The sequence below is a fragment of the Wyeomyia smithii genome, chromosome 3 (assembly GCF_029784165.1).
Source record: "Wyeomyia smithii strain HCP4-BCI-WySm-NY-G18 chromosome 3, ASM2978416v1, whole genome shotgun sequence".
Lineage (NCBI taxonomy): Eukaryota > Metazoa > Arthropoda > Insecta > Diptera > Culicidae > Wyeomyia > Wyeomyia smithii.
Genome location: NC_073696.1, coordinates 178,727,348 through 178,753,363, shown reverse-complemented (window position 1 = coordinate 178,753,363; position 26,016 = coordinate 178,727,348). Strand labels below are relative to the sequence as shown.

The 26,016-nt window shown below is 38.0% G+C and overlaps 1 protein-coding gene across 2 annotated transcripts in view; it reads left to right on the top strand.

The window, feature by feature from the left end:
• The first annotated feature begins 21,669 nt into the window (after nucleotides 1-21,669).
• The window catches only part of LOC129726663 (protein eva-1 homolog C), a 421,987-nt gene continuing 417,640 nt past the window's right edge, over nucleotides 21,670-26,016 (top strand). Inside the window, exon 1 of one of the 2 annotated variants that reach the window (XM_055683616.1) lies at nucleotides 21,670-22,700. The gene's annotated coding sequence lies outside the window, so the exon portion shown is untranslated. The remainder of the gene's footprint in view (nucleotides 22,701-26,016) is intronic. The other variant, XM_055683617.1, reaches the window with a different exon arrangement.

The window sequence follows — 26,016 nt, the reverse complement described above, 5'->3', positions numbered from 1 at the left end:
TTTCAGCCGAAGCCGCTCATAATAGTTCTAGACAGCGACAACAGCAGTCATCCCTTAGCAGCAGCAGTAGCAGAGCAGTGGATATCAGCGTTAGCGGATAGCGACCACAGCACAGCTGTGGAGTAGCAATGGATAGCGCACTAGTTGCAGCGGATCTCAGCATCGATAGCAGCTGGACCAGCTGATGCAGGGACAGCGGATACCAATGGCAGTGTATAGCGGCCACAACTGTGGCTTGGCTACGGATAGCGTAGCAGTTGCAGCGGGTATATCTGACCATGAAGCATTTATGCAATAATTGAATGAAAATTGCAATTGCAGCAATCGGCCTTTTTCAAGGCTACTAAATGTTTTTGGAAGAGCATAGTGAATGGTTATTAATAAACTGCAACTGAGGTTTGATGCTGCTGCAAATGCACAACAATGTGATGTTTATTACGATTTGTTGTTACTGTGCATAACAAGCGGTATATACGAAACAAATCCGATTTCAAACAGTAAAGTTCGGTACGTTCTGCTCACGATGCTGAGTCTGTTTTAGAAAATTCACAACACTTCATTAACAAGGATGTAGCGCCTTGAAGAAGACGGTTATGGTTAGACATCACAGCAGAATTTCGACCTTTATACTCATGTCTACCATCGGCAATATCAAACACGCAACAATTTACTTCCATGCGACACGGGGACGGGAACATTTTCTTCTTCCAAGCCGCACAAAACGACACAATACTTTTATAGCTTAATGAATTGCCTTAATGAGAGCTCTATCGGTCCGGCTCGAAATAATGTCCACAAGAAATCGTTTTTGTATATCTGTGTTGCGAAACTGAGAAAATCTGTAGGAACTGAAAATAAACTGAAATGAATGAGATGTATTTTTCGTACATGAGTATTACGCCATAGGAAATAAAATTTTTCGAACGTTGTAGAATGGTATAACTGGAAACAAGTTAGCCACACCTATTTTTCAGTTATATCATGCAGCTGAAGTTTGATGCTGCTGCAAATGCACAGCAGTGTGATGTTTATTACGATTTGTTGATACTGTGCTTAACAAGCGGTATATACGAAACAAATCCGATTTCGAAATGACTGACACGCAAGCAGCCAAGTTATCTTTCTTGTAAAAGTATTCTACTTCAACCTTGCGGTCGTGGCTTAGCACACAACCCTCCTGTGATTTTTAATGATGATTTTTGTTTCAAATGAGAGTTAATGATTTTAGGTCTCATATCGCATGCTAAAAATGCTGAAAAAAGAATAGTAAATGGTGCTTTTGTCGTTTTCTCAATTTGCCCATTTTGCAAACAAAACATCTACCCGTCTTGCCCAAGAGGCAAACATTTTTTTGGATCGATGTGATTTCCAAAAAAATAATATATTCACTAAACTATCTCCACCCACGTGTCTCAAATATGCTCAATTATTCCAATGTCATTGAAAACTATATTTTTCTGAAGTTTTACCGAAGCAGAAGCTTAAATTCGACACGGCCAAAACTACATCACATTGCTTTGCTGTTGAGGGTGAGCTTATTTTGATTATTTCTCAAATAACTAACTATTGTTTCAATCTACATAATATCTCGAAACTCCCAGGATCCTGTTGGTATGTAACTAGCATAACTGATTTGTGGTAATTTCAATGGTTTATATAGAAATGAGCAACGGTCCATCTTGCTTGCCCTGTCCGTGTTGCCCGTTGTTCCCCTATATTCCTGTATGAAGAATGACTTTGCTCGGAAAAGAAATAAAAGGTAAGAACTTTTCTTACCTTGTATTATTTTCGGTCACATGTGTAAAAAATCAACAAGTATTAAATTTTTCAATCAAAAAAACATTCCAGCTCCAATCACTGAAACCTTCCGAGGCTGCTAAGATAACCGCTGTAAGATACATTTTAGATTGAATTTAATTTATACTAAGAACAATTTCTGACTTTTGTGTTTTACTGGTTTTGTTGCACTGTTGTAAATAATTTAAATACTTGCACACTGTTAATAGGAACTATAGAAGAAATGTTGAAATAGTATTTAGATTTAAAGAACTTTTAAATTTTGGTAAAGCATGGTGTACTTTTCTGTTTTGCTAAGGCCGAGAGGAATTCATCTCTAGCAAAGTTAGCCTTTTCATCACGAGATTCGAATATAAAACTTTTAAGAACATTATTCTATATTAATTGTATTGCATATGCTTACCGCTCTAATTTTTATTGGTATATCATAGCCACTGAGATTGGTGTGGCACGTTTAGGATTTTGTCGGATGTGAATGTCTGTTTTTTGTACTTTTACTCTTCTCTCTACACGCTGATATATAAACTCTACTGCTCTTCTTCAACGAGTCTCGCTAGTTACCCTGCCAAGTATCGGCAATGATAACTACCAATTGGAACTGCCTGGTTTCATTCAATTGTGTGACCATTTTTTAGATTTTCAATTCAGCGTGAAGGAAGTAGTCAATGCGATTTATACTGACTTGAAGACAGCATTCGATAAAATCGACCATCAAATATTGTTACAAAAATTGTCTCGGCTCGGCATTTATACTCAACTGCCGTCCTGGCTGGAATCCAATCTAACAGATCATGAACTTAGAGTAAAGATTGATGGTTGTGTATAACGGCCTTTCTCAAATAAGTCCGGTGTTCCACAAGGCAGTATTCTCAGACCGCTGCAATTTATTTTGTTTTTTAATGACGCTGCTTTGAAACGTTGTCTCAAACAGGTGTATGCCGACGACTTAAAGTTGTATGGTATCGCACAAACACAGGAGGATTGTTGGCGTTCACAAAACTGTCTGAGTTTGTCTGTTGAATGGTGCCATCGAATTAAATTGATTATTAGTGTGAAAAAATTCCAGGTTATCACGTTTCATCGTATATTACAACCGATTTTGTTCAAATGCCATATCGAGAGCAATTAAATTGCAAGAGTTAGTGAGGTGGCAGACTTGGGAATTATATTGAACTCAAAAATGGACTCAAATCACCACGACAATTAGGCTTCTTATACAAGATTGCAAAGGACTTTTCTGGAAATCATTGTACTGCGCACTCGTACACCCAATTTTGGGTATGCCATCCTTACCAGGTAACGTGGAGATTTAGGATTAAACGGGTTCAGCAAAAAATTTTTTGCCTGGCACTAAGGAACTTATCCTGAAAAAATCCCAGCGTTCTACCATCGTTTTCTGATAGGTGCCGGCAACAGCAATCACTGTTCATCGCTAAACTTTAAACGGTGAAATCCCCTAGACTACTCCAAGTAGTGAATTTTCATATTCCGAGAAGACCTCTTCGAAACACGATGTCACCGTACCACGTTCAGAAACAATGAACCTTTTACAGCGTGTATTCGCGGCTGCACTGATGTTGAAAACCACTTTGAGTTTGACGAACCGACTCTATGTTCTGTGAATAGACTTAGAACTGTGATTAGAATGTGATAGAACAGTGCTGTGCTCAAGCTGAACTATTCATTAAGGCATTGTTGTCATGAATTATTCAAATACAAATACAAACCGACCTTTTCGCTGAAACTTTTCACAGTTGTTCCTTTTTGATAATAAAGTCATTTTATGGTACCAGTTCTTCTTAACTCGCGACTGCTACTTCAAAAGGGCCTTTTCAAAATGGTAACTGGTAGATAAAAATTTCGATTTCAGAAAAACTACTTGTTTGATTGAAATGATGTCTTCAGCAAAGTTGTAGGTAATAAAATTGTGATTCTAGAAAAAATATCCTTATACTGTAAAAAAAATATTTTTTCCAGGCCAAATTTTCTAAATTGTCACAAAATATCGAATATCTCAAAAAGTAAAAGTTTTTCAAAAATCTAATTTTTTAATCATTGATCCTCAATTAATTTTAGTAGTAGCGTGGACTGCGCAACTTCAATAGCAAAACCTGTCTGTACTCAATATCCCAGCTCTCGGCTTTCTAAATCTGGATTTACTTGATTTAAACACGCACTGTATAAATTGGTTACCTTGTGTGTTCGGCTTGTTTTTAAAACTTCCAAATGAAAGGGTTCGCCGGTGAATTACGCAAGTTCAATTTCAACAGAGCCAGTATTAAAAAGTTCGATTATGGTTCAAAAACAGTGCGTTGCATTGATATCATGCACTTGGTGTTAAATTTTCAACATTGTTATGTGTAGCTAGAAAAAAAAAACACTCAAAAAAAGTTCAGAGTGAAAATGTCAAAATACTCAAACGTTCATAACTTTTTTGTTTTTCATTTTATCATCACCAAGTTTTGACAAAGGATATTGTCATTTTCAATGTGTGAAAAAAAACTAGATTTGTAAAAAAGGTTTATGAGACTTTATGAGACATTCAATATTTTGTGACAAATTAGAAAATTTGGCACAGAATAACAAAATTTTTACAGAGTAACGTGTGAGGAAAAAAATCCGAACAACTTTTTAATTGGTCTAGGATTTTGAAGTGCTGCACAAATCGAAAAATCCTTTTCCACGAAATGAAGATCCACTTTTATATAACTGGTAACACGACTAGTCGATTCTGTCAAGTGACGATTAGTTGGGAAAAAGGCGTGGTCGGAAGAAGATCGTCGTAAATTGATTTGCAATTTTTGTGAGCGACATTAAGAAAAATCTAAAAGTGAAGTGTTTTACTGTTCTAAAGATCTTGGATATAAATAAAAACAGTTATAAACATTATTGACAAACTCTTCGAGAATTAAAATATCTTCAAATAAAAATCTGGTTCCGGACGAAAATCCACTTTGCAAGAGTACAAAGTTCGAGCAAAATTAAGGGCGGAAACGACTGGTCGGTCGGCGTAATCATATCGTGAGCTGGGCAATAAATATTCGATTGATATAAAAACGGTGAACAAGTATCTGCATGAAATAGGTTTAAAACTTTAAATATAAGTACCATAAAAATTACAAAGTAGTGTTTTGGCCAGAGCTTGCATTGTTAATTTATGCTAATGCAACTTTAGCGAATTTGCGGCAAGGCAATATCGGGTTTATTCCGAAAGGATACAATCCTCAAAATGTGCCACAGCTGCAGTCTATTGAAACTTTCTGAGCAAATTTGAAGCGAATGGTCTACCATAAAGGTTACAGAGCAAAAAACGTCGATTGTTTGATAGAAAAATCGAGAAGGAGCTCAAAACAATTGAAACATCCGGAATTCAGGAATCTATAAAGCAAGTACCCCAGAGGATCAGGAGATCAGCGCGATGTGGAGCTGAGTTTTTCCTATGAGGTTTGTTAATGAGTTACATTACTTGAATAAACAACCAAGTATAGAAAAATAAGTTACGCAAGATTTTAATTTGGAATTGAAAGTTTGTTCGGATTTTTTTCCTCATACGTTACCGCAATTTTATTACCTATAACTTTGCTGCCTACATTTCAATCAAACAAGTCGTTTTCCTGATACATAAATTTTTATCTATAAGTCAATATTTTGAATAGGCACTTTTGAAGCAGCAGCAGCTGGTCTACAGGGTGACAAAAAAGTCCGGTCACACAGGAAAATCTCAATATTTCAAAGAATAAGAAGAACGTCTGAATCTGGCTTTCATAGCTTCATTCAGTAACTCATAAAGATACTTCACAGACGATATCTCGGAATTACACCACCTTTCTCTGATCGAACCAGCTTCAGACGTCTCGGAAAGTCGTCGCAAGCGGCGCGCACGTGCTCCATCTCGTCCCAGATTTTCGTGATAACTCGCTTGAATTGCTCCAAATTTGTTATTTTATAGTCGTTCAGCTTCGACATCATGTATCCCCACACGAAATAATCCAGTGGATTCAGATCCGGAAGTTTTCCTCACAAAACGCCTGAACAACCTTTGCGGTGTGGGATGGGGCGCCATCTTGCTAGAAGCAGTAGTAGTCGTCTCCAAACAATAGTTCAGCTTGAGGCAGAACATTTTTATTCAAAACCATGTCCAGGTAGTACGCTGCGTTGATTTGGACTCCTTTATCGATTAAAATAAGAGGCAGTTTACCTCTCTTGCAAATGGCTCCCCAAACCATCACTAACGTCTTATTTTGGAACCGGGAAACGCTCAGCTTGTCCGCAGGAGCTTGCTGGAGGTTCACACTCCAAACTCGATCATTTTGGCGATTGACTGTTTGCTCCAAAACGAACAGCTTTTCGTCCGAGAAAATAATCTCGTCATCTGCGCGCCAACCGAGCAACTCCCGCGACCGTTGACCGGGTTTGAACCCTTTCACACATTCAGAGATAACAGCTGCTCTTAACTCTGCCATGGCTCACAACTCAATGTAAACAAACTGCACAGAATCGAAACTCTGCCACTTTGGGCAGCAAAGTCAACCCTTTCATTTGACATATAGATGGCACCAGAGAGATGCAACGTGTAGGCTACAGGCGACCCCAAAAAAGTGTGACCAGACTTTTTTGTCACCGTGTACATGAAGAATTGTTATCATAAAATGACTTCATTATCAAAAAGGAACAACTGTGAAAAGTTTCAGCGAAATCGGAAATGATATGTCAAAAAATATATTCTTTTACCTATTTTCCATGGAATGCCTCTATAACAGTATCATGGAACGGGGTGAAATTGATCAATTTTTATAACAATTTCCAATTAACTAGCTTCATGTAAATTTTTCCCGAAATAATATAATTTTAAAACAAGTGCTCCAGTAACCCTTTATGGCTATTGGTGAAATTTCTGTCTTCTACTTCATGAAACAAATTCGATAATTCTACATGCTACTATGAGGTAAAGTGGGGTGGAATTGATCACCATTAAAATCCATACATTCTTTTGGCAATGTGCTTTTTTTTCATATGCTTAAGATAAATGTTGATTTCTGTACTGAAAAACATCATTTACAGCTAGTTCGGAAACGAAAATAACGATATTTCAGGTTAAAATTTGTTTATTTTGGTTCACGAGCTGCTTGTTGCTAAATTTGCTCTTATTTAATCGTCGCTAAACCGATTTCGAATCGGTTTGTTGCAAAAGCTCAAAAACTAGCTCTGAAATTAAAATCTTTGTGGTTTTCTGCGAGTTCATCAGTATTTCTTTAATGGCATGGAATGATCATTGTTGAATACACATTTTTTGAGCTTTTATCAAACTTTACTCAATTCTCCAAATTTACCGTAATTAACCCTCAACTAAGATTACTTTGAGTAAATTCAATACTTTTTTTTTTGTTATTTGAAAACTTGTTTGATCAAATTTGATTGAGTTTTGACTGAGTCAGAAGAATTTTTCGTAAATATGAAAAATTGTACCCGGCATGCAAGGGTTAACTTTGACAGGTATGTAAATCATGCAAAAGTTGCGTTTAAGGACACGTTAACATTGCCAAGTGTTGTAAGAGCAATTTCTTTTGATTAGTATCTTTTGTCACGAATATTCAGGTGATCAATTTTACCCCACTGATCAATTTCACCCCATTCCACGGAAATTGTCTAAAACATAAAATTAAATGTAAAACCAAACAAAATAACTGTAACCATCTGGTAAGAATCACGTTGGTAGGCGATGCGATAACATATTTCCTAATCTCACGATGAATCATCTATCTTGTGAAAGTTAGCGTGCTCAAATAGTAATGGCGTCCGACTTATTAGGAGAAAAAGGAGAATTCATCTATTCGAGTATGAATTCTAACCACATCTATTACAGTGGCAGCGAAAGAGGAGAACGGAGCGTCGGTTTCATGCTACTAGGGAACCAAATGAAGCGTGTCATTAGGGAGAGTCCTGTTAATGACATGTCTATGCCTCCAGTTCGTCTCGCTGGCCTAACAAGTCAGTCGTTGTAGGTTCGAGTCTCGGCTCGGAAGAGACTGGTAGTGCCAGACCCGCAATTTTCCTGTACACTAAACTGTTGGTTGCGAAATCTGTGTACAATAAACAGAAGGTCAAGTTATTTGTTGCGCATTGAGGATCAAGACCAGATTCTTCAATCACAGTCTTATCTACATGTACGGGCCGACAAATGATAAAACTGACGACGTAAAGGAGGAGTTTCGCGAGCTACTTGAGAAAATGTATGAAGACTGCATGGGCACTCATACAACATATGAATCACCATCGGAGATAAAAACCTCGATCATGGTAGAGAAAACGTTTATTCTACCACCAACGACAATGGATTGAAGCAATTGCAAATTGAAAACGTTTATTCTACCACCAACGACAATGGATTGAAGCAATTGCACGTCAGAACATTCGGAAGCATACCTAGAGATACCCCAGAACAGCTCCCAGATCAATCACATGCGATGAGCATGTCGATCAGACAGCCGGACCTTTTCAGATGCTATCGGTGTACTGTTTTTCCCGGGGTAAAACGTCGAATCAGATCACTATCTCGTGGTAGGCAATATTTGCACCGTAACGTATTCAAATCAAGATCGTGAAGAAAGATAGGTCTGAATATCCAGAGGCTCTCAGTGGAAGGAGTTGCTGTAGAGATAGACAGATCGGTGAACCTGTTGAAGTGAACCTGAACGAGCAGTGGAAGTACATCCAAGACGCGGCCATTGGAACAGGGTAAGATGTGATAGGCATAGGCAATGGGAACCCCGCCTAGTTCGTGGCTAGAAACGTAGTGTTTAAAAGTGACGGAGGAAAGTTGTTGCAGAAATGACAGGGAGGTACACCTGATTACCTATGAGGTCAAGCGTTGGAAACAATACTCCAAAGCGGCTTTGAAGGGTGAGGAAGGTAGGAGAGTCGTCGAGGAGAATAGGATAGAAGTTGGAAACTAAGGACAAGCTATGGATCTACCAACCTTAAAAAAAGCTTGCAGAGAACTGGAAAACCAAAAAGTCGGAAGCGAGCAGCTGAAAGGTGCAATTCACAAGGCACTGACAGGTTGCGACGACTCATATGCCCTATCTATTTATAAGAAAGGAAACAGACCCAAATGTAGCAACCATCAAGTCATAACCCTCCTTAAGTTTACATTTGAAATTCTCTTTCACATCCTGTTCCATCGACTAAGATCGTTTCAGAATACCTCTGTTGGTGAATACCAATGAGGTTTTTAGGCAGGACCAGATATTCACATTGAGACAGATCCTCGACAAGTTTCGAGAACACAACTCGCACACTTCAAAGCTGATACATGCAACTCTTGACGATTCGGACACGATTGTGACGTAATATGTTATGAAGCATGGGGACGGCTTCTCGAACTTGCTGTCCAACATAGCCTTGGAAGGTGCTTTGCGGCCAGGTATGCAGAGAAGCGGTACCATCATCGCGAAATTTTACATGATTTTGAGCTTTGCGGAAGACATCGATGTTAATCTGAGAGCTCTGAAGGAAGCTTTTACGGCTCTCAGAAGGGAAGCAGTTAAAATTGGACTGACTGCTAAGATGGTGGCTGGCAGAGAGCTTGGTACTCCTACGGGTGTAGGTACTGCAATGGTTGATGAATTTATTTATTTTAAAACACTCATAACGTGTGATAGCGATGTGGGCTGCGAGAGGAAGAGACGGAATGCGGTAGTGAACAGGGTTCATTACGGATTAGGTAGTCAGCTAAAGTCTCGCAGCCTACAGATACGCTGATCCTCCTGGTAGTACTCTACGGACATGAATCGTGGACGCAGACGAAGGCTGATCAGCGAGCGCTTATATATTTATTATATATTTGGATGCTTTGACTGGAAGAAAAATCCTAAATATCAGGTTTTGGGTTGTTCTTCGAGTTAGACAGTTAACAGACTTTTTCCAATGAATATCATTGTTTGTTATAAAATGGAGAAATTCATATCTAATTTCGTTAAAATCGAGACGATAGTTGTTTCTTATGTGAAATTTCTCAAAAAACACGTTAAAATTATCAAATTTGAAATACAATTAGCTGCATTTGCCGAAAAATGTAAATTTAGTTTTTAAATACAACAAAAAATCCATCTTGACACACCTCCGGTCAAAAATTATATTTCTTCTCAATTCCTCGGTTTGTTTTCTTTAAAAATCATCTGCCAGTATTTTCGGACATTTTACGTCTATGAATTGTGAGCAAAAGAATAAAGATAGCGGGGAATATTTCGATCGACACCACAATTGTGATTTTTCCAAAGTGAACCCAGATGAATAATTACCCTTTTTTGAGCCAAATTCGTGATAGTTGATGCTAAGTTTGCGATTTTTCGTGGTTACTTCGTATGGAGTGACCTACATATGTACCTAGGCAACTTGTACTAATTAATTATCAATTAAGATATACTCCACATATATTCGTGTCATGATGATCACAATTATTAAAAATGTCTATATACTCAACAGCTACAAAAATTCAAAAACGAAAACAGAAGGTGTTCAAATAAAAATAATGCTGACAAAATTTTGCGTATATTATCCAAAAATTTAAACTCTAGATATCTTGACCAACCCGCCATTACTTTCTCGGTAATGTCGGAAACATCGTTCGATTCCGTCACTTACCACGGTGATACAACCCTTACTCTCCGTCGCAGTCATGGAGATGCAGAAGTTACAATCTCCTCCCTCGCCCTAACGGATGGACGTGGCCGGCGCCGCTATCGATCTATACAAAGCGGAAGCTACTCAATTGTTGTACATTATACATCCCGAATTGTCGTATACGTGGTTCTCTATGCAACTTCACTAGCTCAGATCTATCACGGAAGAGCAACTACGAAATATGCTGTCGTCAAGCTCAAGCTAAAGCTCAAGGGTTTCTCCGTTTGGTGTCAGTTTTCAAACGCGTACACAAGTACCATTCAATGCATTGTTCAGTAGCACACAAATTCAAATCAACTAAATATTTAATTCGAAAAACATGCAGGTTGCAATTTCCAATCCACGTGAAGTAAATCAGCAAGAATGACTTCAGACAAAACTCAGACGCTCTACCACCAGTATTTTAAATTGCCCTCACAGTGAGCAGTAATGCACTTTTTTAACAATTCCAAGCGAAATCAATATAAAAATGCTAGAATCTGCAACGAACACTTTTGATACTGATAAATATATGTATATGTTTTCGACTGAAAGACACATAACTTTTGCTTGGGTATTCAGACCATTCTGACCCAGGGTTCATTCCTAAAAACGGCATGTTTGTTTGAAAAAATTAAACTTTTGAAAATATTATGTCTAATTTATTTCTCGATATTAAAAAAAATGTCACAATGTCACACGGTAAAATATACTATGTTTTTTCAACAATAAATTCGAAAGAAATTTACGAGGAACAACACGGTTTAATTTTTTTAGTTTTTGATTGCGCCTAAACAGTTTAAAAAAATAATTTCTTAGTATTACAGCAGCAAAAAAAAGGTAAGTGGAAATACCAAAAAAATCAATAGATTGGTTACAATCAGTGATCAAAAAAGAGTAACAACCGGAGGAGTAAGAATCAGTTCCAAAAATCGTAAAGCGGAAATAAATCAATTACCTTCACAATCACCTTTTTATCGTTTCAATGCCTCAAAATGTGACCTAAGATTAGATGAAAAGCCGACAATCACGGTAAACAGCACAAACGTATTATTTTTCATTATCCATTTGTGCTCATTTTCAGCCCTTGTTGAGTCCTTTCATATTCATTGAAATTGAATCGAAATTATGCACGGGGCTATGCGACCATAATCAGAAAAATTACATCGTAAATGAAGACGGCCAAGTATCGTTGATCCGACTCTTGACGTAAAACTGTTATTTTATATTGAAACGGACGAGTGGCAAAAACTCCACAATGAAAATAACATATCAAAAAAGTCGAGTTGTGATTTGTTCAATCAGTGAAGCATTACTATGAATACACTCCTACAAAAATGTGAAAAAATTATCCCCCACATGCGTATGATGATTGCCTAAAAATCAACACATATAACAGAAAAATGAGCAGTAATTTGTAAGTAACACACCGCTAAGTTAAAAATGAGCGGTGTTATTTGCACGACGACGCCCGATTTCAGCTCACAATGCCGCCCGCCTATTATTAACGCTCCCGAAGATAATTCATTACACTCCAATAAGCAAAACCTTTATCCCTTGCTCGCATCAATAACGCTGAAGAATTACCGCAAAGGAATAGTGTGCATTCGTTTGGACTTTCCGCGAAACAATTTCGGGTGAACAAGAGAAATGGGCCAATGAAAAATCTATTAAGTTAAATGTTGGAACAATGTAAGCGAACCATTAAACTATTTCTCCGACAGGAGTGACATTCCCGGAACGATGTTTGAGCGACCTCCAAACGGCACCGAGATTTCCGCCACTGCCGGCTGATGTTGACACCCATCGTCGTTTATGTTGTGTTATGTCGTGTTTCCTACTTTATTTCGTCCTCCGCCTTGGGTGCCTCGCTTGCCTCGACTGTAAATTTTATGTAAATTTGTTTGCTTCCAGCATACGACAGAGATCGGCCTTTTCATCCGTGGAAACCATGGCACGGGTTTCTAAAAATATAGCGATTTTTATCTGACTGCACACAAAAGTATAAATTGAGCTAAGTAACTGCGAGTGATTAAGAGCACATGTGTACGGCATCTGGGCTCCAGGCGGTAAGGAAGGAGACGGGAAAAGTCAAATATTGTTTATGCATGTTTCACGTGGCGCACTCCTTTGCCCCGGCTCGCATTGATACTTTGACCCCGTCAGGGCAGACTTATACCGCCGTGAACGGAGCCGCCGCCGACAAGGGACTGACTGACTAGATCTAGTTTCACCTTTTTTTATGACTGTTTATTTTTTGTCGGTTTTTATATGGTACTTCAGAGGTTTGTGTTTTGTTTTAATCTTCACAATCTAAAGGGTTCCGTGGCAGCTGGCAGACAAGAGTGAAACCCGTTGCAATTAATTTGAAATACTTTTAATTTGAACAATGTGTTTGAATGTATGTTGAAACAATAAATTGTTCATAGGTATGTCACGCATTTTTGAAAACTATTTTCCTGGCTTTTAGAGTGTAGCTATAAATCACTACCTGTCCGGTACGTTCAACGTTCTTGTTTGAAAACCGATTTCCCAATTTCAATTAAAGTATCAAAGCCACAAGTGCTCTTCAAAATACATTACTTCAAAATACACAGGAAGCTGCGACAGCATAGAGATAAGTGATGCACGCTCTATGTCAGTGTATATTTTCATTGCGTACGCATCACAACTATACGCCCATGGATGCATTTAGTCACGTGTTAGCATAAGCATCCTTCAGTACTGCACGTGTTCCCGGCTATGCATTCAAATGACGGTCAAGTATTTTATGCAATGCATTCTAAATGCCTTCCTATCGGTTCTTAGTCATATTGTCAAGTTTAAGCTGCATTCGCTCTGTTTGCGTACACTAGTAGGTACATACCTATGTATCCAGTAAAGTTGCAATCAAAACGACCGACCAAGACAAAGATATGCACCGAAATCCTAAGAATGAAAAATGCCATTGCATGATTATGCTCTTCGGGGATTTTTTTATTGCAGAATTCCTTTTTGCTTTCTCTCGTTCTTCTCTTACGAGTACCACCATATGCATCGAACACATGCTGTACGGGTTAAAGTAACTCTGGAGAGATGTTCCTCGTTTAATATTGGTTGGTGAAGAAGGATAAGTCATAAATATAAATGAATAGCACAGAGCAAGTATTTGAATACATAAAAGTTACTTGTACTAGATTTATTGACCCATGATTGAATAATGTTCGATGGTATAGCGGGGAGCAGTGCTCTCAGGGTCATTGCGTGTAGAATGCTGTATGTGTAACAACAGCGTTTGAATGGCAATTTTCCTAGTGGTGAAGCAGAATTTTAGGTTTGAAATATTGCATCTTGTACTTAATATTAGGAAACAAAACTTTTCAAATACAACTTTAACAAATAAAACGTGCGGTATATGTATATTATTCATTTCATTCATTTTAAAATTTTCCCAGTTGACAGTTTTGTAAAAATGGCAGCAAATAAAGGCACACTTCAGCTATCTGACACCTCTGAAAGGTAATTAAAACTCGTTTTTCATTATCTAACATCCTCTTCAAAGTAAGATATGTTGAAGTATACCTATTTGATCAATTATTGATCAAAACCTTGTATGCAGCCTAAAGTAGAAAAATAATTATTGGTGTAGTGTAAAAGAGAAAGCAAGTATTTCTCAAGAGTGCCGACTTAAGTTTGTTTAGAAGATGACCCAATGGGATAAAATGTTTCTTTTTTCTCTTTTTATTTTTGAAAAAAAATCAGATTAAAACATATGTGTTCAATATTTTTAAATAAAAATACAAATAATTTCCTTAAAATCATCCCTAGACAATGTTACATTTAGTTGGTGGGATTGATATAAATTTTAAGAAAAATCTTCGTAATTATATAAGTCACATGGGATGAAATAAATAGTACACTGAAAATATTTTTTCGTTTTTTTCTGCACTCACGTTTCGTAACCATGGAATTCGTAGATTGTACAGCACTTTTGTTGATTGTATCGAATATTCGTATTGCAAGTTATCGAATAGAATTGCAACATTACGCATAATTTGTACAATTCACGAATGTACTCTCGTACAAACGTGGATTACAACGAACAAAAAAACGAAAGCACGAGTATTTACTCGAACAAAATTTTTGTGTTATGTTATTTCTGATTTCGTATAATGTAGGGTGTGGGACTAGTTCGTCAGGGGTTTTCTTCGTCTTAATTTTTGCTTCATTCTAATGAGAAATATATGACGAAGAAAACCCCTACCGAACTAGTCCCACACCCTATATGTTATTCCGTAGGCTTTCTGATTTTTCGTACTATTAACATTATGCAGCGTTTGTTTGTACGAATGATTGCGTTTATTTAAAAAAAACTTTCGTTACGTATACGAATACGTACTTTGAGAGTTCTGACGAAAATACATTGGTATTTATTACACATTGATTTCATTGCAGAAAACAACAAAAGGTTTTGTGCATTATGCACACGTTTTCGTGGAATAACCTAAAATATATTTTCAGTGTAGTTTATTTTAAAAACACTCAGCACACATAGGGTTCAGATTAAGTTCTTATTACACTAAACACGAAATACAATGCTAAAAAACATACAAAGGAAAATCAGGTAAAATAGAAAAATACTTGATACTTGGGACGGTAGAGAAAAACCTCCCCGAGAATTAATAAGGTTAGACACGAAGCTGAGTTTTACCTCCCTCTCGTCAGGACTCGTATTTTAGAGCCTGGAAAATTACGGCGCTGGGATCCAAAAACCCCTCGAAGTGGAGAAAATCGGCCGAGTTTGGATCAGCAGGATCGTGCCAGGGCCAACGGTTGAAAACTAAAGGGCAGGTGTGCCTTCAGCCCAGCAGGTGATCGGAAAGAAACCTTGCAGAGGAAACACGGCGGCAGCGGCACCGATCAATTCCTCCACTCCTCCCAAACCATTACCCCTGAGCACCTGGTGGGGCGTATTGGATGAGAGCGGTTTTCCCGACCTTTCACCGGCTGGCCAGCAAAGGTAACCTCACATTAAGCCCTATAGACACACTGACGCACACCCACACAGCTTCGACGAGGTTATAGACAATAAGTCTGTTTTTTCTTTGAAAAATATATCGACCATGAAAAAAAATTTCAAGAGATAAAATAAACAAAAAAAAATTTAACTTTTCTAAGCTTCTTTTTTGCCTTTCTCCTAGAAAGGTATAGCAATCACTGGAAAAACCAAAGATATAAAAGTGCTCCAAAGGGTCGAATCTCGTATATCAATCGACTTAGTTTGACGAGCTGAGCATTTTCTGTATGTGTGTGTGTATGTGTGTGTGTGTATGTAACGCTCTCCCAATCTCACTCGATTTTCTCAGAGATGGCTGGACCGATCTTCATGAAATTAATTGAAAATGAGAGGTCTAATTGCCTCATAAAATCCTATTGAATTTAATTGCAATCGGATTTTTAGTTTGAAGGTTATGTTTAAAAATGTGAAAATCACGAAACATCATTATCTCAGAAACAACAAAACCGATTTTAACAAAAATGGTTTCAAATGAACGAGCTACTTAAAGAACCCTTAACTTTTGAGTTTCATGAAGATTGAACGTGTGGTTCAGAAGTTATTTAAAGAAACGTGTTCTGGAGAGTGTTTAATCTCAATCATGTTTCTCAGAGATGGCTGAACCGATTTCCACAAAATCAGTGTCATTTGGAAGGTATAATTACCCCATAAGACCCTATTGATTTTTTTTGCAATCGGACTATTACTTTGCCTGTTATGTTGAAAAATGTGAAATCCAGCTTTGAAAAGGAACATATTCCGAAGACTACCTAAACTCACTCACTTTTCTCAGAGATGGCTGAACCGATTTCCACGAAATTAGTGTCAAATGAAAGGTCTAGCTGCCTCATAACACCCTATTGAATTTCAATGTAATCAGTCTGTTACTTTGTCTGTAATGTATCAAAATATGAAAATCACGAAACTTCATTATCTCAGAAAGTACACAACCGATTTGAACAATATTGGTATCAAATTAACGGGCTAGTTAAAGGTTAATTGATGAATTTTATAGTGATTAAACACGTGGTTCAAAAAATGTGAAAAGAAACATGTACCGGTGACTTTTCAAATTCACTCGTTTTCCCAAAAATGGCTGGACTAAATTCAACGATCTTAGTGTCAAATGAAAAGTTCGGCTTTCCTATACGTTCCCATTTTATTTGACTTTAATCGTATTTTCATTCCAACCGTTATGTATTAAATTATAAAAACAACGAAAGTCTATTATCTCAAGGATTACACGACTTATTTGAACATAACTAGTGTCATACGAATGACTCATCTCTCAAACTTACAAATAACAAACTTCGTAACAATTTGATATGTGGTTTAAAAGTTATGGAAAGAAAAGAAATTCAAAGGCTATTTAAAACTATACCTGCTTTGATCGATATATGTGGCCTCAATATAATTTAAATGTGGTATCGTACCATTTGAATGTTCCCGGTATCGCTCGTGATTGAATTGTTCGAAATTAAGAGTCATTTACGTACATTACGTCAAAATTTCATATTTTATACTTAAATTACAACTTCATTATTTTAGAACCCAAAAAGTGAATACACATTTATTGGATTGAAGCGTTCATGTAAATCTATTTTTACAAATAATAGGTTTGAATGAGAAAGGCTGGGTCTGACCGCTAGTAAATAAAAAAATAAAATTTTTATCTCACTTTTAGGTGAATTATTCGAAAATTCATTTACATCAAAAGATGCCCCTTAACATCTACATAAACTTTGTCGAATACACTGTAGCATTTAAATGGCATTTTTATACTCAAAAGGCTGACGATCACGTTTCCGCGTTTTAAACCACTGTGAGGTGGATTAATTTAGGTTTTTATTTTCTGATCATGGAGAAATGAAAAACAAAAAAGTAAAATTTTATAAAAATATAAAACAAGAACGGTTTGTTTGATTGATATGATGTCTCCGAAAAAGTTGTAGAGAGTAATTTCGTCCTTTCAGAAAAAATATATGAAAAAAAACCAAAAAGTACTATCAGAATTGTTTATCTTAAAAGACCCACCCTTTTATGATCTTATTATCTTGTCTTTCCAAAAAATATGCATGGTAGAAAAATATCTCTACACCAGATAAGGCCTCATATAGAAATTGACATGAGGAACAACTCCAAATGGTTTTGGAACCATATAAGAGAAAAACGCAAACGATATTTGATACAACTCGTGATTCATGCGCGTGCGCCAAACTTCATCTTCTAATTTTCCGCCAAGTATCGATCGCAGGACTTTACGCATGAAAACTTCGAGCACTCGTCGATCAGCTTTTTTCAGCGTCCATGCTTCATGTTGGTAAAGGGCCACCGGGAGTACCAGCGTCTCATACAGCGCTAGTTTTGTGCGAGTATGCAAACAACGGGACCTTAGCTGGTTATGTAGTCCGTAGAAGGCCCTGTTTACAGCTGCAACTCATCGTTTCACTTCACGGCTCATATCTTTGTCACATGTCACAGGCGTACCAAGGTAAACAAATTCATCAACCACTTCAAATCGTTCCCCATCTCTCTCCACCTCAGCACCAACACCACGGGAACTCTCACGCTCCCTGCCAGCCACCATGTACTTTGTTTTGGCAGAGTTCATGCTGAGTCCCAACCTCGCTGCTTCCTTTTTAAAAGGCCTGAACTGCCGTGAGATGACAAAGTGACGTAAAGGCCATTTTTCCGAACACGCATATACGGTCATCTATGGACCTCCAACGAACGACTCTTTTTTTGACGTTGGACTAACGTCTAAATCGAAGTTAGGCAACGAATTTGAAAATATAGTAATTCAATCAAGGAAAACCAGGGAAAAGTGGTCAGGTCTTGAGAGCTTATAACGTTTGCGCTAGAAAAATGGACACAAATTGCCGAATTTTCATGGGTTTACCTTTACACGTACTGACGAACTACGCATGCAGCATCAATCAAATTAACCCTTGAGTCAGCAGAAAAAAAATTGATAGCTCTATCAGTCGAACTCTAACCGAGATGGCGAAAACAGTAAAGCTACTCCGTTCAGAGCTGTGCGCGTTTGAAGAACGGTACCCCGTTGCGTCGAGAAAGGACATCGTCAGGCAGTTTGTGGACACCAAATACACCCGTTCCGGCATCTACAAAACCTTGGCACTATTGGACAACAAACAGAGAATTGAAAGGGAGCCCGTTTGCGGACGTCCGATAACCCTGAGCGACAAGAGCCCCAAAGGATGCTGAAGAGGAAGACCGAGGGAAAAGTGACTACATCGCTGCATGTGTTCAGCGGCGAGGTCGGTGCAACCGACTAAACTGTGAAAAGTGCCTGGTGAAAATGGAAATACATGCCAGGAAGCAGCAGTCCCGTTCACTAGTCTCGGACCTGCAGGCAATGGCGCAGTGGCAGCGCCTGAATAATATGGTGAATTCGACGCTGGTTATAAATTCTCGGCAAATCACGACGTGACGGTGGTGATGGACGAAAAGGCCTGCTTCACCATGGATGGCAACGACTGGCAGGGCACTTCGTATTTTACTTCCCCCACGAGAAAGTAAGCACCAAGGTGAAGTTTCTTTCACACACCAAGTTCCCCAAGAAGGCGCTGCTGTGGCTGACAATCAGCGAGAATGGGATGTCAAAGCTGCTCTTCTTTCGCTCCGGACTGACCGTGGACGGGAAAATTTATAGTACGAAGTGTCTGCCGGAAGTTGCGTCGATCATCAAGAAATACCAAAAGGCCGAAGACGCTGTGTTTTAGCAGGATCTGGCGTCGGCTCACTATTCGAAGCGATCGTTTGAGAAAAACTGCTGCTGAACTGCTGAATTTGGATGTGGTATCCAAGTTGGCGAGCCCGTCCAACGTTCTAAAGTTGCGTTCTATCGAGGATTTCTGGGCAAACCTGAAGCGTAAGATCTACTCCAACAATTTTGTAGCGAAAACTGAGGAGGAATTGATAAATAAAACGAAGAAAGAAATAAATAACATGCCTACACGCATGTTTTCGTCCGCAATGGGGAATGTTCCGGTTAACTGCGGGAAGGCCGCACGCAAGATCGTAGATTTTTTTTTGTGAGTAAGCTAATATAATTGCTTTCCATGGGAAATTTATCAAACTAAATTCTCTGTGCTAGTTATTTTTTTACCACCATATGGAAAAGTCATTTTTTTCACGCATGCGTTATATCAGTCATTTCTTCTCAAAATATTGAGGTTTTGGCATCAACTGATAAGAAATTTTTTTACGGTAAAGTTTATGTAACAAAAACAACATATTGTTTGAGATACACTATTGAAAAATTGGTAAACAACATCGATTGTCTAAATCATACCGAGCAACCAATCACTACCTCTCTTCCCAAGCACAGCCAACACTAACGGATACAACTGATCTGATTTTGTAAACGATTTGTTGTTGTTGTTGTTATTTTACGCGAGGTCACTTTTTGTTCCCGATGGTTTTTTTACTTTCCTTGCCATTCTTTATTCTTCTAACCTCCTCCCTCTTTCCAAATAACTGACGAAATCTTGATATATAAGGTACCACCATTCGAACATTTCACCCCATCATTTACATTCCAAAACTCTACCGGTATCATACGCACGCCATCGAATTGAATTTCTCATTCGTTCATTGACCGGCAAAGCGGACGGTACTTTTTGGAGCAGCAGGAAGCAGGTGGTGGCAAATATTGGTCGCTTATAACAGCGCATGCCTTCGAACTAAATTTCTCATTCGTTCGTATGTATGGATTGCTATAGCACGTGTGAGAGTAGCTATAGCGGATGTTTATCGAAGATTTAGTGTTTTCTCGTTTATTAATTAACATTCATCAAAAATATTAAATCGCCTAAGCCAGCCTTTACTCATCGAGGAAAATTTACTGCTGCTGAATGATGAACACTTATTTGTTAGAAATTTCATTAGATCAAAACAGGTTCCATTAATTATCAGTAAAAGTAGTACCATAAATTATCCGTAAAGTTTTCTCAATGAGCATACATTTAATGTTTGTTTTTGCTTCTCGGTGCACGGTTTTGCTTTTGTTTTTTGCACACAGAAAAAAACAAACAAGCTTGTTTCTATCGTGAAAAATAACAAAACATTTAAAAAAACGCTCTGAATCATAATTAACGTAGTAATAAATTTTCCTGTCACTCGCCAAAACCTTGATAACAACTACGCAAAAAGCGTGTGAGTTCTTGCTTTTTTAAGTTATTGAAATAAACGTGATTTCTTAAAATTCATGAAGTTATATGCTGCGCTGGAGCTAAGGTTTTTCTTAACCGCCGATTTTCGTCGAAAATTAAAAATAGTTTTATATGACATAGCTTCTAATGTTTTAACACCAGTAAGTTTATGTAAATCAAGTGTTCCAAATCAAGGAGGACGATTCAAAAAAAAAATTAGAATTTTATTCTGAATCCTTTGAAGCGTTTTCTTCCTTGTTATACAACAACTTGACCAGATCGGTACAGCATAAAGAATTGCTGGTCTTAAAATTTGTTTGTAAATCAGAAATTCAAACAAAGCTTAGAATTCCTGTTAATAAGATGATTTATTCTATTTTGATGATTTATGCAAAGGGCAGGTGTTCTTAATTTGAAAATTTTTTCAAGTTTCAGCCTCAAACATAATTTTTGATAATATTTTTGTAATACGTAACCATATATTTTAAGATCAAGAAACATTGAATGAAGTATTGGACTATTTCATTTAGCAAACTGAATTATTTTAGCTTCTTAAAATACATGTCGTCAATAATAAACATAAAATGTGAAGAAGCCAGAACTGAATGGGTTCATAGCCCGAAGGATATCAAACTACTCGCAGCGAAACGTTCACCACACACAATCCGCTACCAGCTGGGTGGATTCATCCGGTTTCATTCTGTCATTCACGCAGTCGAGCGCATGCCCCGGATGCGATGGCCCATCCGTACCTAAACACAGAATGTTTCTCTTGGCGGCATTTTTTCGCTACGGATCGGTTCTCTCGCTGCCTGCTCTCGCTAGCTGAGCTGTATTGTGCGATGATGCTGGATGCATGCAAATGAACCATTTTCCCCGTGTATCAAGAATTTTCCGGCGGCGGCAGCAGCTGCCCGAAGCGATGAGCAAGAGACCAGGCGCTGAGAGCGTGAATTAATATACTTTGGCCGATCGTTCTGTTTGCCGTGATTCAGAACTCCGTGCGTTTTGTTTATCGTCAGTTGAAGGTAAGGGTCTCTACGGTTCACACGGTTCATGTGTGTCGTGCGATCGTGCAGTTGGCTAATCAATTGTTTCGTCGTGGTTTTCCGCGGGATCACCCTGTCCTTTCTGTGAGTGAGAAACCGTTGTCCTAAAGGTGGCAAGTGGCAAGTGCGGAATTGTGTGACGGGCTGTCGTTTCATTTGTCATTGTCGGCCAGTTTGGCGCGCGGGGCTCACCATTGTGCAGAGAACGGTTAGAGCAGTGAAACCTACGGGCGGGTTTTGTTTCGATTCGAAGCCGACCTCGCGGGGTAAATCGTGTGTGAGTTTTAACGCGCTCTAAAAATAAATTGAAAACCGCAACACGGTACGTACAACTGCAAAGAAGCAAGTGAAAGCAGAGCAAAAGCTACACCGCGATTCGAGTGCGGGACAAGACAATCCGCGTGGTGAATTCGCGAAATTCCACTGCTGGGAATTTGTGTAGAAGTTGCCGGATGTGTTAGTGTGGCGGTATATTTGTGGATATTCGACGAAGCGCTCCGTATGTTTTGGTTGGTGGATGGTGGATAAAACAGCTTCCATGAAAACAGCATAATTGAATGACGAAAATTGGATTACATTACAACTGGTGAAATAGGATCGTTAAATCGGTTGGATCTAAAGCCTGGCTTTTCTATTCAGCATGGTATTTAGTCCTGGCTGTCGTAATACTCGGTGAATGGCGAAGTTTCAACAATCTTAAGAGCGGTGTAGCGCTTAGCCGTAGTCGGTTTACTTCTTATCAAACATCGCTGAATCTCCATTATTGTGAGATTACAAGAGACGTCCCTTGTTATGTTCTAAGATCTCAACGCGCGGAGGTGCACAGTACAGATTGTCAAATGTGATGTGAGGTAGTGAATATAGAAGCATCTTTAAGCTGATAGTCTTTCCAAAGCGGGCGTGTAATTAAAGTTAAATTCAGTGGTATATGCGGTAGATCGTGTCAACAGTTGGCGCCCAGCAGTAGCAGCAGCATCGGTGGTAGTACGTATCAAGTGAAAAATGAGTCAAATTTATGAATTTAATGAAAAAGGAAATCCTCTGTCTTGCGTTCGGGTGCTCTCTTGTGCTGATGCTTACCGTGAAATTGGTTCCAAATGTAATTAGAAAAGCTTTTTAAATTTAAGTTCCTTCGCTCTGGTGTGAAACGCCATAAAGCAAAATTGTACACATTTGCATAGCGGCGATAATAAAGATGACGGTAACGGTGGTGATTATGTTCAGAGTGATGATAATGATGATAATATCGATGGTGACGGTGCTGGGGATGATGATAAGCGATCAAAAAACAGAGAAAGGATTACGCTCATAAAAAGCGTTGACAGTGATGATAGATGATACTTTAATTTTCGGATCAGCTGGTATTTGGGAAGAAAGAAATTGGACTGAAAATTGTAATGGATTCGCGGGCAATTTTGTTTTCAACAAAAACTGGAACTTACAATTTTTCAAATAACAAAGGAAAGCAGCTAACAACACAGTGGGTACAGTAGATACTCGAGAGCTTGTTTATCACACTTCAGTAGTACTTAGGTGTACCTTATTATACGCATTACTTCATTATGTTTTTATTATCACTGATATACAACGTGCATGTTTCGCTGGCAGATTACACCTGAAGACCATTTGCCAGTGGAGCAGAAAAATGCTGGAGCAAAATTTCAACGGTAGAAATAATTTATTCAAACGTAATCTTAGTTTGCCCATAATAATGCGGTTGTTGGTCGTGCTTCTGTTGTGGTATTATCGTGTGGTTTTTCTGTGAAACATTGTGTGTTTGTATCCATGTGTATGAGCGATGTAAGATTTAAATGCATATTTCAGGACTATCTCTTAGGCTATCCCTTCCGAGAGGACGAAATCTGAAGGTACGCTCTGACTGATAAAACATCCGAGACATTCGAATTAGCTTCTAGTGAAATGAGCTACTATTTAATTCTAGGACGTTTACATTACCACAGTAGGGCGTTGTACACAAATTACGTAACGTATGAAGGGGGGGGGGGGTTAAGTCTGCGTTACTTATTGTTACATAGGGGGGAGGGGGGGTAGTTGAGAACATTACGTAACTGTGATGTTTGCTCAAAATTGCAAATTTTGAGGGGGGGGACAGGTTGTCCAGCGTTACGTAGGGGGGTCTGAAATCTAGGTTTGTAGCGTTACGTAATTTGTGTACGACGCCTAGATGCAAATATAAGATTCTTTACGTGGTAATTTTGTTCGTTTCAGTTTAAAGTATCGTTCTGACACCAGTTTTAATTATTTACACCTCAACATAATTTTTTAAGTGGTTTTATTGCTAAAAACAAATTTAGTTTAGATATAATAATATGGGATTATGTTACATACAGGTATGTATGGAAAAATCCAACAATTAATCGTAATACAAGGTTCTATTAACAAATAAATTTTAATGATGGGTTCACAAATTCAATTTTAAATATCTATTCTGCTTGAAATACGCACAATTTGAAAACTAGTAATTCATGAATTCACATGGACAACTGATATTATTAATTTTCTCATCTTATAAAAAAATTAAATAGTCTCGCTCATGAACGTTTTTCAAAAACTGTTCTAAAATAAATATAAAATAAATTATTTATTGAAAAATACTCTATTTTCTCAACTTTCTTTTTGCGAGAAAAAATATTGAAATAACATGTTTTTAATAATAGCAATGGAATAGTGCGTTGCGTATTTTCATTATCCTCGTAACAAATTCAATGTTGTTTTTAGCACAAATCGCCGTACAAGATTATTAAAAAAGCCATTCTGTTTTGTCATCTTTTTCTCATGCCTAAACTTACCTTTAAATAAATACAAAAGCTTATTCCGCTACGTAACATTTTTCATCCTTATGTTTACAAGTATCTCAGCAAAGTTGTGCCGGAAACAGATCTGCGCAGCTACGGTATTTGTAAACCATTCAGTAGATACCAAAACTGATAAAAGTTTACCAGCAGAAAATCTCTGAATCTACCAAATGAACTCGTTTCAGGACAAGCCAGTATATGCCAAAGAAATTTACACCAGATTGCTTCAGGTCGGTAAATGGCAAAGTACGTTACACACGACGAGAATAAAATAATAAAACCTATCCAGACCCAACCAAAGCATAAACCATTTTGTTTCCAAGCTCCAAAAATCTGTCTTATCTGATTTGCCCGAAAATTTAATCCAATTTTTGGGAGCATCCTGCACGCACGAGGAAATGAACAGCGGTGATACCTGCCACTGCTGCTGGCTCGCAGGCAGTATTCTAATTACGGACTTAGAGTTTTTGTTGACGTTACACGGGCAGGGCAGGAGATCCCGGGGTTACGCAGAATTAGATAAAAATCCGTACCGTTTCTTTTTTAACAAAAAATATTACAGCGGAAATATTTCACCTGATTGAAGAATAATGTAAATTGGACTCCTTCGGCCTGGAAAAGCAAAATCGTAAGACCAAACACTAAATATTTCTATATAATTGTATATGAAAGAAAATTGCCAAATTGAATAGCTCAATGATAAATTATGATTTTTGAAATGATTACGGACAAAGCTAAAATCACATTAAATTGCGCAACATGGCCAAATATCAATTTAATATATGACTGTTTTAATTCTTTTAATCATTTTGCTCAAAATCATTGCATAATTACAATTTAAATTTTCAAGTTGTTGGACAGTAAACGAGATGGACCAAGAGCTTCAACAGGTTTCTGGGAAAATGCAACAGCAGAATTTCTAACCGCGAGAAATAAACTATTAATGACTGCCGTGTCTATACGAACGGGCAACCATTTTAATCGACCTTGTTTTTTGATCTGGCTTCTGGAAGCGTTTTGGTGAAAAGGTATCGATGATTACATTTATTTTTAGAGCCAGAACGGTTTGTTTGATTGGTGTAACGCCGCCGGGAAAGTTGTAGATAGTAATTTTGTCTTTTCGAGAAAAATGTGTAGGGTAAACGCTCCTATATTCATCTCATCGCTCCTATTTAGTGGTACGTTTTTCTATGAAAAAAATAGTACAATTTGACGGTAAACTGAATAAATAAGAGCGATGAGATGAATATAGAAGCCATTACCAAAATTATTATCTACTACTTTCCCGAAGGCATCCCTTACTAACACGCAGAGAATCCTGAGTAAGAATCCCCAGGATACTTTTAACTCGGTGACGGAATCGTGAAAGGAATCGCAAACACTATCCGGAGGATTCCCACTCAGGATTCTTATTCAAGAATCCTAGAGCCATATACAGGGCATTCCTGAGGATTCTTTTTTCAGGAATCCTTTTCAAGGACGCT